General features: G+C 22.3%; 1 protein-coding gene across 1 annotated transcript in view; it reads left to right on the plus strand.

Annotated features, from left to right (window-relative positions):
* Nucleotides 1–13091, plus strand: part of LOC145840879 (exostosin-1-like) — a 60165-nt gene that overhangs the window by 28083 nt on the left and 18991 nt on the right. The window contains exon 7 of the mRNA XM_082948226.1: nt 10126–10184. The gene's annotated coding sequence lies outside the window, so the exon portion shown is untranslated. The remainder of the gene's footprint in view (nt 1–10125; nt 10185–13091) is intronic.

A 13091-nucleotide genomic window follows, 5' to 3' on the forward strand; every position in this document is an offset into this window, starting at 1 on the left:
TAATTAGCTTTATTTACGTGGTAAAAAAATATTTTTTATATAATGGTTTATACTAAACAAAATACCAAAAAGCTTGGTTACAATTAAAACTAAACATTATTTATATTCTTTTTGAAAGGCTATTTAAAATTTGTTAGAAATGACAACACTATTTTGTAAACCAAAATAACACATAAAAAATAAGTTAAATGTATAAAGTTCTCTAGTTAACTTAGAACTATTTAAGTTGAAAGTAAGATATAACAAAGTAGGAATTAAAACAGATTCTTATAAGAAAAATATTGACAAGTTATAAATAGATTTCGTTGATATAAAAAAAATTGATTAAAAATAGGATTAAAAGTACTAAAAATTTTATTAAAAGTTTGTTATTAATACGAGTAAGTTTTCTTTAAATTAAAACCAATTCCCGAAATATTTCTATCAAACCTAATTGACTTATTACTATTCAAGCATAATATTCATTATAGCACGTTTTATTAATACTTTTGATAAATATTTATTAATACTTGTATAAACATAAATTAAATGTTGAAAGACGTATCAAAATTTTTGACAGAACTACTTATATCTGAATGCTTCGTAATTTTAAATAAAAATTGTTTTTATTATACTACCTATAGGTTGATTAAAATTAAAAATAAATACTGTGATGTATATTTTTAATACTCAGTTTAATTTGAAAATAGGCAAATGAGTATTTAATAATGTCATTAAAGGATGATAATGTTTTTTATTCAGACAAGTTAATTAGTGAAAGTTTTTAAATATTTTTATTCTATACCATGTAAATTGATTAAAAACCCACTTAAGTTAATAAAAAAATTAAAGTATTTTATTAATTTGCAAAGAAATAGTTTTATTCTAAAAACACAAAGTTATTCAAAAAACGCAATTCTTTACCGAGTTTTATATGATATATTAATTATAACATTTTATAAACGGTAAATGATAAACTAACTATTTCCGTCAAAAGATAAAAGAATAAAAGTTGCCAAAAAATTCCAAAAACAGCAGTTAGTATTTTTATCCTTTAGAATAATAGTTAAAAATAGTTTCTTAATGATTAAAACAATAGCTACGTTTATATGTTAAAAGACTAAGATAATTTTTAGATAAACGTTTCAATACGTAGGATATATAAAGTTTTAATCTCTCTTATTTACTTTACATGAATAAAGCTATTGAAATTAAGTCTCGGTAAAAGATAAAAAATTACACCTAATTTAATAGATAAAATTCTTCATTAAAATCGAATATAATAGTTGGTATTTTAGAAATTAATTTTAGGATATCTAAAGATATAGTAAACACGTTTGCGTTTAATTAAACATATTTTGATAAAATCTGAATAGATAAATAAAACTAAATTTACCATAAAACATAGATTAAATATTTCAATCTGGTTGTAAAGATATGTTTATTTTGTTAATGAAGCTTTTATAAAATGTTCCATATAAGTTCAATTATGTATTATCTTTTTAACTTAAAAATTTTTGATGAGAAAAAACTCAGCAATAAACAAAAATTTTCTCACGAGTATTAATTTACAATGGTAGCTTACAAAATGTTGTTTGTTAAATTATGTATTTTAAAACGTTGTATTTTATAAATTATTCATGTTATCATGTTAGTTCGATTTCTCACAGAATGATATTTGTTTTGTAGTTAAATTTGTGAAAAAATTGCCATCTACTTATCAAAATTATGATATGAAAAAATATTTCAAATAAATTACTAGTTTTAAATTTGTTTCTAAATGAAATAAAAGTAACATCACTTATATGTTAAAAAACATACGATAAATGTAAAACTTCGTAAAGATCATATTTCTTATTAAAATAATTTTTTTGAATGTAGTAACTAAAAAAACTATAAATTTTCAGTTTAACAAAAATGTTAAGCTTTTGACAGCATATCGCTTATTTTAATAACTCGAATACTACATCACAAAATCTGTGTAAAATAAAAAATTATAACTGTTTGTTGCACAATAAGCTGATGAATCATTTCAAATGCACACCCATTTTAACTTACTAAACTTTGTGTAAATAGTTTAGAAAATTGAAAGTTTATTTTGTACGATTACCAAATTATGAATCATAACAAACTGTGAAAAATTGATCCTTTTCGGTATTTTTAGACAATTTTTAATTTTCTTAATTACCTTGTTAAAAGTAGTTTCTCGTCTTAAATAATTCTCACTTCAACAATTAAACAACTTTTCAAATATTTATTAACTTAAAATGTTTATACAAATATCACCATTTGATATAAACCAACTAAAATTTTGTACTTTTTCTTAATACTAATTTTATTTTGAATATTTTCTTCCTCGAAAACTATGCTAGTAACTATTTTAAAGTTAAATTACCTAGATAAATTAACAGCTTTAAAATTTAACGAAAGTTCAATATGTTTATGTTTAAGAAAAACTTTAGTTTAAAATAAAGTAAAAGTTTAGTTTTTCTGGAAATTACTTTTAAAAGTGTCTACTTGTTGCTTTTGATGTTTAAAACGTTTTTTTTTTTTTCAAACCTGCATATAAATTTTACCTATAAAAAATATTAAAACACTTGCTGTAATGAAAAAGTTTGGTGTGAAATATTCATTCTTAGCTCATAAACGATAAATAAGCTTTGCTAATTCAAAACTTTTTTTGAACATATTTGGGAATTTATTTTAAAAAGTAAATTAGAACTTGATAATTACAACAATTTTTAAGGTTATTTTTGTGATTTCAGCTAAGATAATTAACCTTTAAAGGGTTTTACACTCAAAATATTTACATTCAAATTACTACACAAATTTGACTGTCTTTTTAAATCTTTGATTTTACCAATTACATTACTTAAAAAATGCTCTATAAGACCTACATATGTTGTAAAACTTTACTTTGTGACCTTAAAGCTAATTAAAAATTTGGCAAAACTTCTAAGCTAATTACATCCATCAAGATTTATCTTTAATTATTGTTTAGCTAACTATTAAAATTAACCAAACTTCAAAGGTTTGGTTATAAAACTTGCTGAAAATTAGAATTTTTCATGAAATTAATTCTCTTAAAACTATCAAATAAAAATGTAAATCCAACTTTGATATAAGTGTTTGACTATTTCGTAAGCTGTCAAAATAATTCATTAAGATAATTTTATATATTAAATTTATGCTTTTTTAACATTTTATTTTAATTGATTTATAATTTACGAAAATTTAATACATTTTTGAAAAGATCAAACAGAAATAGCTTACAAAAAACGAAAGAACTTCGAAAAGATCAAGTTTATTCAATAATGGGTATTAAAAAGATCATAAAATCTGCTAATATTCAGATAATTTAATTATGAATTGTTTAAATACATAAATATTTCTTGGCGTTATAATTATTTTGACGCTTAAATTTAATTAAAATATTTTCAAGTATTTGAAAGCCACATTTTTATGTGTGCTATTTTAACACTAATACTAAAAAGATTAGTTAAAAGCTAATAACAAAACAAAATTCGTAGAAGAACTTTTATTTGCTCTTTTACTTCCAATTTTTTAATACTAACCAAAAAATAAACTTTAATTCAAAAAAGATTTTAATCAATTTTTAAGCCATTTTATAAACTAAATATGAGTATAACAAAGCTATTATAAATCTATGTGTTTAAAATATAACTATAATACATACTAAGGATTCAAAGCTGCCATTATTATGCCATACATTAGGATAATAGTAAAGAGGTTTGACTACAAAAGAAATATTCATCAAAGAAAATACTTAATCACATCCGTATTTAACTAAGCAGATCATAATTACTGTCAGCTAGATTAAAACACGTGTTTGTTAAAATTACTTTTTTTGTTAACTTGGGTCTTGATAGTTAATATAAAATATTAAAATAAAATTATTTAAATTCGCATTATAACAGTGTTCCCAAAATTATAAAATTGTTTTGCGTTAAAACACCATTTATATCAGGGGTCGGCAAACTGCGGCCCGCGGGCCAATTGCGGCCCGCGAAGGGTAAATCTGCGGCCCGCAAGTACGGTATTTTTTTGAATGGAATGCGGCCCGCGAAAGAAAATTTCGTGGCCCGCGAGTATGTAAAAGTGGCCCGCTGAGCAAAAATATATTTCAAGTTGAATTTTTTTGGTAATTCGATATAATTTTATTAGTTTTGTTTTAAGTGTCTGTATAATAATTGAAAATAATTAGAAGAAATTACTGCTTTAGTTTAAAAATGTGAAAAATACAGATTAGCATTCTTACAGGATATTTTTCTCAGTTTCATAATAACTTCTTTTTAACAACAGCAAGTAATTTGAAAAAAAAGAGTGTAAAAAATGCTCGGATTTAATAAATTAGGTATATTTTAGCTATTTATTAAATAAACTAAATGCAAATGTTTTCCATTTTGTACAAAAGTATTGCACAGTAATTAACTTAAGTGTCATTTCTTTATAGCTTTATTTCTTTTTCAATATTTTTTATACCTAAATTTCCTTTATAGATTTTTTTTTTTGTAAATGTTATATTTTAGTGTAAAAACATTTAACAAAACATAGTAATAAGAAATAAGGTTTATTTGATTTTTGTTTTGACACATTTTAATTTTTTAAAAGTTTTCTCTGCACTTTGAATTAATTTCTATGCACACCAACTTAAAAAGATGCTCATACTTTAAACCACTTTTATTTAATACTATAGTTAGTCAAAGTTTAGTTTATGCTTAGTTTTCTAACATTGTTGTTTCTACATGTAATATCTAAATTATACACATACGTTTAAAACAATGTGACATGAATTAATATAGTTTTTGTTAGGTACACATTTTAATTTTTCAAACATTTTTTTGTCAAACTTTTTATGCCTTGCATTTCAATACACACAATTGCTGTTTCTTGAGCTACCTATTTAATATAAACTAGATTTAGGGATGGTAAGTTTATTAAGTTTGTACATTGTTAATCAAAATAGTTCAAATTCAAGCGAATAAACAACTAAACATTGTCACACACTTAGACTATCACTATTTGAAGACTTTAAATCTTGAGCCAACTAAGTCATTTTTTAAGTTTTTGGCTAGAATTGCTTTTTGTATACAAAAATATCAGGAATGTTTTTGTTGACTCAGGCTGACTTTTTTGCTTGAAAGAGTGGCAAATTAAACTACTTATGATGTATGTTTTGCTCAATCCACAGTGTTAGTTTGAGCTATAATATATGTTAAATTTTAAGTCTTGCAGCTAATATAATTTAAAATGCTATTTATATTTTTGTGTACATTTAAGTGTGAACAATCAGTGTTGCGAAAAAACTTGAATCCCGGAAAAGCTTTGAATTTTAAAACTTATGCTTAAAAGTTCTGGAAAAAAACTTGAAATTGAGAATTTTTGAAAAAACCTGTAAAGTAATAAAATTTCGATTTAACACAAAAAACTTACCATATAAATATTTTTCATTAGAAAATATATTAAAGTAGCTTAACAGTATTTTTTAATATTGATATATTTGTTAAGTCATTTTTATCAACTTAAATTAAACTTTCTACTAAAAATAAAAGAAGGAATTGTACTTTCAAAAACTTTGTTTTGATGCTTTGAACCTTTACTTATAAAATTTCACCGATTGTTGTGCTTCGCTTTGAAACTAAACCAAGAAATTCTATTAAAATGTCAAAGTTAGTAAAAACATCTCTAATAAAAGTTCTCATATAAGCAATAGTTTTTTTGTCAGTGCTCTCATATTAACAGATTGATTAAAGTCCTAATTTGATTTATGCGACTATAACCTTAATGCATTTCCTAAACACGACGTCTAGTTGTCATTGAAGAATTTTAAAATCAACAAAAGAAATAAACAAAAGCTTTTCATTACCGCCAACATAAATTCTTTAGAAAAGTTTTCAATTATAAAAGGTATCTCATTTTAATTAATAAATTTTGCTACTTTATAACTTGCCTTAACAATTTTTTCTTATCATTCTGTAGTTACTGAAGATAATCATGTGCTTTATGGAAAAACTGACTTTGGTGATTTGTTTTTATCGTTTCTCGCAATAACTCCTAACTAACGTATTTTTATTCTTGTAGCTCGTCTTATATTTTACAATTCCTATTTTTAAATACAATATTCTTATTTCAGATAAAGAATTGCTAAAATGCTTAATAAAAAATAAGTTTTTGTACTTCGCTAATGACTGAATAAAATTTTATACTTTTGTTAAATTTGTTTAAGAGTCTTAATGTCCATTCCAGCTGACTTATATATTTTTGGCATGTAATTTATTACTGTTAATAACCTTCCTTATTTCTTTATGTTGTGAACTTTATTTTAACTAGGTTGCTACACAAACAGGCTAATTTAAAAGCTTGAAAACTCAGGTGTGTGTGAAACTTTTATTTAAATCACTTTAAAATAATCTTTCAATTCTCAGAATAGTTTTTATGACTGTAATGTAGTTTACTGGTTGTATTTTTTTCTTTTTTTCTTACATTTTGTGTACTTTTTGATAATGATGATATTTTAACTAGGTATTTAAGCTTGATTAACAACTATTTAGTAGCTTTTTTAACTTTTAATAAACTCAGGCTGGTTTGATACAACTCAGACATTTTTGCTTTTTTAAGTGGCAACCATGTAAAATACTAATTACTAATAAGATATTTTATTAAAGTTTTCGAGAATTAATTATGTTAAAGAATATGTTTTAGATTTTTGGAATACAAACATGTAATAATTTTATTAAGTTAACTAATTAATAAATTTTCTAATGAGTGTAAATTATTTAACACGCAAAAACTTTTTTTGAAGTAAATGTTCTTAGAAATATGAAAAAAGGGTTAATAATATAACAAGTGTATTAAAATAACCCATAAATTGTCTTTCAAGTTAGGTTTTTATAGAGAGTTAGGTTGTAAGTAAAATTACAAAAGTATTAAGTTTAACTTATTAAGTGCTTATGAAAGTACATAGTTTATTAACACTTAAGTATATTAGTCAATGTAAATTCTATTCTAATATATATTAATAAAATAGGCATTCTATGTATAGGTAAAAGTCATTAAAAAAAATATGGTGAATAAAAGTAAAACCTTTCTTTAGTGTGACTAAAACTAAAACCAAAATATTATTCAAATGTCACTAAAACTAAAACTGCGGCCCGCGAAGACTTGGGAAACTTGAAATTTGGCCCGCGACCACCAACTGCCTGCCGACCACTGATTTATATGAATATAACTTGAATATGTTGTTGTAATTTTAATTTCAAAGTAAAAATGTTAAAAGTGTGTAAACTAAAATTGTTTAAAATAGACTAACTCTGTAGGCTAAAAACATATAGTTATTCAACACGTTTAGATATTAATGAACAAAATTTGGTTTTGTTTAAAATAAAGGAAGTTTCATTGATCTTATATCTATAAATACTTTACAGGTCATAACTTTCAATTACTTTAATCAATGTCAAGATAATATTATGTATAAAAATGATATAAAGTCAAATAAAAATTTAATAACTTACTTAATTATGTTTTGTGTAAACAAAATTTTTAAGGGTGGTCTTTAAAAAAAAAAGCTTTATAATTTACTTGTCAGTTTAAATGTGAGCTATTTTAAAATGAAAAAATAAAAAGAAAAATCATGTGTCAATTTAATTTTATTTTTTAAAAACTGAAAGTAGGTAACTGTTTTTCAAATGCTTATTTTTAAAAACAAATTTACACAATTAACATAAAAACTGTCATTTTATCAAAACATGTTTTAAAGACTTAAAGTTTTATTGATTAAGTATATAAATATTTGAAAATTTAAAGAATCATATGTCAAGTATAAAAAATAAAATAGTAATAATAAACTTAGTTTAAGCAAAATAATAACTTTATAAAAAATAATTACTTCTAAGTAAAATATACTTAACTAAAATCATTCAAAAATAAACATTAAAAGATAGTTTTGAATGTTTAAAAAAACTTTGATATTTAGTATTACAATAAAAATAAATAACAGAAATACTAGTTGTTCTGAAACTATAGTATACTTATAGCAATTTTTGAAACTGAACTAAACTAAATTTTTTAAAAAGCAAATATAGTTTATGCCAACCATTGTAACTCAACTAAGTAGAAAGGAACGTAATGCAATTATCAAAGTTTGAGAACTCTTATCTAACTGTAACATGAGTAATACTTGGCAAACTTGTTTCTACGGGAAACAGTTTATATTAGATTATATGTCCTTTGTAAAATTTGATTGAATTACTAATACAGAAATATTTTTTGAAGTAAATTTTATCAAATAAAAGGTCTTTGTTTTCAATGAATGAACTCAAAATAATTTAGAACAAAGTTTCAAATGTTAAGTAAAATACTATGTGTTACAAATTTAAAATCTAAACATAAACGTTTGGTTACTGGAATTAAATTTATTAAAATAACTTTGAGCCTGCCTTAAACTTATTAAAAGTCTGTGTGACCTTCTACTTAAGTAGTTCTTATAAATGTAGATTAAATTAGTTTAATTTCTTATTTTATAAGTATGGAGTTGAGTGAAGAATCACACTTACAACTTGTTAAATATTAAATAAAAATCTTTAATCATCTTTCCAATACTCAATCTAGTATATATAAACATTTTTAGTAAAACTATATTGTTGGTATAGCAACCAACTTGTTTCACGGTTGAATGCACATCTAGTTTGATAGTAAATTCATTCTACTGATAACTTGAATGTTCTGTTATGTTTTCTACTTGCATTTTGATAAGTAGTCTGTTGAAAGCTATTTTGTTTTTGATAAATTGCAGTCCTTCTTGTATATATAAACTTGCACTTTGATAAGTAGTTTATTGTGGTATTTTATAACATTTGCTTTCACTTGAGTTTACTTACAGTTTTATGTATTATTTATATTGGTGTAATTTTGTATACAAGTTTTCTTATAATATTGGATTTTGATTGGTCTGTTTTCTTTGGGTTTTAATTTCGTACTTTCCTTAAATAGTTCTCCTCCCTAATAAATTGTGATTGATTATTTTTAATTAAACTTTGTAAATGACTCTTTTCCTAGTTCATAGTTTTTATTCTATGTTGTAATAGTTACTCAAATGTGTTTCAATAAACTTTTTATTATTATTATTAATTTTTGTTGAAACTTAGATATTAGAAAAATTATTTTTAAACTAGTTTTTAACTCGTTTTTTATTTTTTACATGACTAACTAATCGTTTTTTTTATGATATATGTCAAATACTAATTAATTTCAGTGTAAATTATAGAGAAACTGCATTTTATAAAGTTTTAAATTATCTTGTATACAATGCTTAAATATCTTTGTGCAAAAATTATTGCTATAAATAAGTTTACTTAGTACTTTTGTATAAGTAAAGAAATATTAATACAAACAATTTATCACATCTATTTAAATCATTTGAACCAAACAATGTAAATATTTTAACACCAATTACTTATATATATAAATTTGATTGTAAGTCAAATGTTTTCTCATGGCTTACACCTGTTTTTTTATTAAAGTTAAATCATCCTGTTAATGATAAATTTTAAAATATTTTTTTATTTTGGATTATCTAAATATGGTACACTTTTGTGTAAATCTTAAAAATCTGCTAACTTTTAACTATTTGTAATATTTATACCTAGCTAATATATTTTACGTTTATGGAAACTTGTTAAAATAATTTGATAAGGCAACACTTATTTTGCTTTATTTTTTAATATTTTTAATTTAATTGAAGTTTTAAACTTGTTTTTGGTAGTATTCTATAAATAGATAATTTTAATTTATTTTAACTAATTATTGAATAAAAGCATAACTATTGTTTATTTTCAAAACACTTGAAAATTTTTTTTTATTGTGACTGCATACTAATTGATTGACTTGACTTGAAATGACAATGCAGGTTGAAAAATATTGAAAATACCGAATTAAATTTGTTTTGATAGTCAACACTTATTTTCCGGAAGCATTTAAAAGTCTATGCTGCTAAGGTACAAAATTATTTTAACTTCGAACAACAAATAAATTCATTTTAATGTTTGATGATTTTAGTTACAATATTCTATAAACAATGCTTAAAGTATAGTTGAAGTTAGAATTCAATATACATATATCACTTTTCAGGTACCTTTAATGCAATGAAAACTTATGGCTATGAGGACGTCATCTAATCAGCTTTTCAGGTTACTATTTAAATTAAATTAAAATTATTTAATATACAATAAAAAAATTTCGAGGAGTAGAAATAGTAGAAATTCTGCAATAGTTGCAGCTGTAAAATTCCACAAAAGAATTTCTATCCCGCTGTTAAGCAATAAATTCCTTTCATTATTTCCATTAAAAATATTTATGGTAAAATCTTTTTAACAGGCAAAAAAAATAAATGTTTAAGGAAGATAACAGTCAAAGACTCATTATAGAGTAAAATTAAAAACCAAAGTTTTAATTCTTTTTTAACCACTATAACCGATGGTATATAGTCTTTAAATAAAAGTTGTATTGTATTGCTAAAAAATAATACATTACAAACTCGTTTTAAATCCATCAATTATAAGAAATACTTTCTTAGTTTTTTCAAGGTCAACAGTAATTAGGCTAAAGACATCCTCTAATTAATTATTTGTACATAGACTTTCATTATTCTTAAAAACTAGACACGTTTAATTTTACAGCAAATACTTTAAGTTAAAATTTTGTTTAACTATATTAGTTAAAATTGTAATAATAAGTAAAGTTTAGATTTAAAAGACAACATTTACTTTATAGATGTTAAAATTAAAAAAATGTTGATGTAAAACTTTTAAATTAGACCTTATATTTTATTAGTTTCCTAAAAGTGCTTTAAATAAGTTGTCAATTAAAAAAAAACACGTTATTGATTCTATAATAGGTATAGTATGATCGAAATAGAGCTAAAGTAGTAAAGATTAAAAAAATTTCTAAGTGTATCTCAATTTTATATTTAACTTATTTAGAGTACCGGATTCATTTCAAAATATCATATTTTTGTTTTTAATTAGACTTGTTTTTTTTTCGTCCAACAAATAGTGTTCTGGTATATTTTTGATTTAATGTCAGATAATATATTCGAGTGTTTGTGTTTATTTTTAAACTTAATTTCTGTTTTTACTGCCAAATTTAGTTTATATTTTTTATATACTAACTTTGAAATTTCGATTTTACACAAAACTTCGATAAAATTATATATAATTGATTCTAAAACTGGATGAAAAGTTTATGTTTTGTAAACTTATACTGTCAGATAAATATTTTTATCTGCAGAGTTTTTAATTTTGTGTTTATTTATAAATTATATACGTTGATAAAATCGATAGACACCATCTTAAAGTTTGAGTTATATTTGTACATGAAAAAGATTTACTTAGTTTTTAAATCTGTTTTAAAGTTAGTGATTCATTTTATTTAATGAAAGTTTTCTTAAACTACTGTTTTGTTTTATTTTAAAGTTTATTTGACTAATTAAAAAAAATACTTCTATTTCACCAAAGAATAATGTAAAGCAAATAGCTAGATCTACTTATTATTTAAAGAATTAAAGTTACGTCATAGTATACTACTCTGTAAATCGCTTTGATTTAAAGTTCAACAAATTTTAATTACAATTGCAAGAGTTGACGAAAAATAATTTAATTTTCCACTAAATATTTTTAAATTTATGTCGTATAAAAAACAAAAGTCTAATTTGTTCTAGATGTCTACTTTTTTTTTGTAATTCGGTAAAGTAGTCAATATTCGGTAAACTTTTGTATAATATTTGTATAGTTGTTTATAAATGTTTTACACTAATGTCAAAGTTTTAAAGCTGTAAATATGTTCTGTAAAACTTTTAGTCTTGTAGAGAATTGAATAAGTCGTAATTATTAAAATGTAATAAAGCAAAAATTAATTCAGCTTCTTTCAAATAAAAAAATGTTGCTAAGTTAAACATACAAATATATTATAAAAAGGTGATTTTTTTAAATTATTTTATTTTTATCGTTATTTGCTTTAACAGGTAAAAAGCTTAAATAATACTTGTTGTTAGAATTTACTAAATAAAGTACTAGCTTTTTTATTTATTTTAAATTGTCACATAAACTTTATACTTCCAAAATTTCTAACTTAAGTGATAGCTTAATCACTAAAATTTTCGAAGGTTTAAAAGTTCACATTCAAATCTAAAGTTAAGTTTAAATCCTTAAATTAAGAGCTTTTGTTAATTGTTAGTTTGTGTACTTAAATTTTAAATTTTTATACAATTTTTAGAACACTTTACACTTCAAATGTTACTTAACACTTTTAATGTTTTTTTTAAAGATAATTTAAAAACATAAAGATAAATAACTGTAATGTAAATAGACAATGTCAAAATTTAACTATAAATTAAAGATTTCAGTATAACACTCAAGTAAAAATTTTCAAAGTTAAATTTATATTTTGGTTTAAATTTTTTTTAGTTATGTTATATTTGTATACAAAGTTTTTGAGACGTAACATATGTGGCGTGATGTATAATTTTTTTTGTCTTTTTACTAATATTAAATTACATGTTTGCATTGAATAATTGACTTTTTTTAATGTTGGTACTTTTACACTGTTTTATTTGTTTTTTATTCATGGGAAATTTTTGAAAAATGATACTAATTAGTGGAACTTTTTAGATGACATTATAATTTTTAAATGTAACTTTTGATCTATTTATTTTTTTATAACTAACTTACAAATTTTTCCATAAATAGCTTAACAGGTAATAATATTATATTCATTTGTAAAAAAGTAGACATGTTCTAAAAATAAAAAAAAGCTTAGTATAATAGTTTATTGTTCTATTTATCAATAAACTTTTGTTTTTAAACGGAAACGTATTGTTTATTATAAACATTAATAACATTAATAAATTAAATATACGTTTTCAAATTATGCGTGTTTCAAAACCATAGATAACTTTGTTATAATGTGTATAGTTATACTAAAAAATAAGAAATTTTTTTTTGAAAATTTGTTTTAAGTTTTTTTATAATATTTTTAGTAGTATGTAGATTAAAGCGTATGCTTTAAAAAGTAACTAAATTTTAAAATTCTAAACTAGT

The sequence above is a fragment of the Thalia democratica genome, chromosome 7 (genome assembly GCF_965202585.1).
Source record: "Thalia democratica chromosome 7, ktThaDemo2.hap1.1, whole genome shotgun sequence".
NCBI lineage: Eukaryota > Metazoa > Chordata > Thaliacea > Salpida > Salpidae > Thalia > Thalia democratica.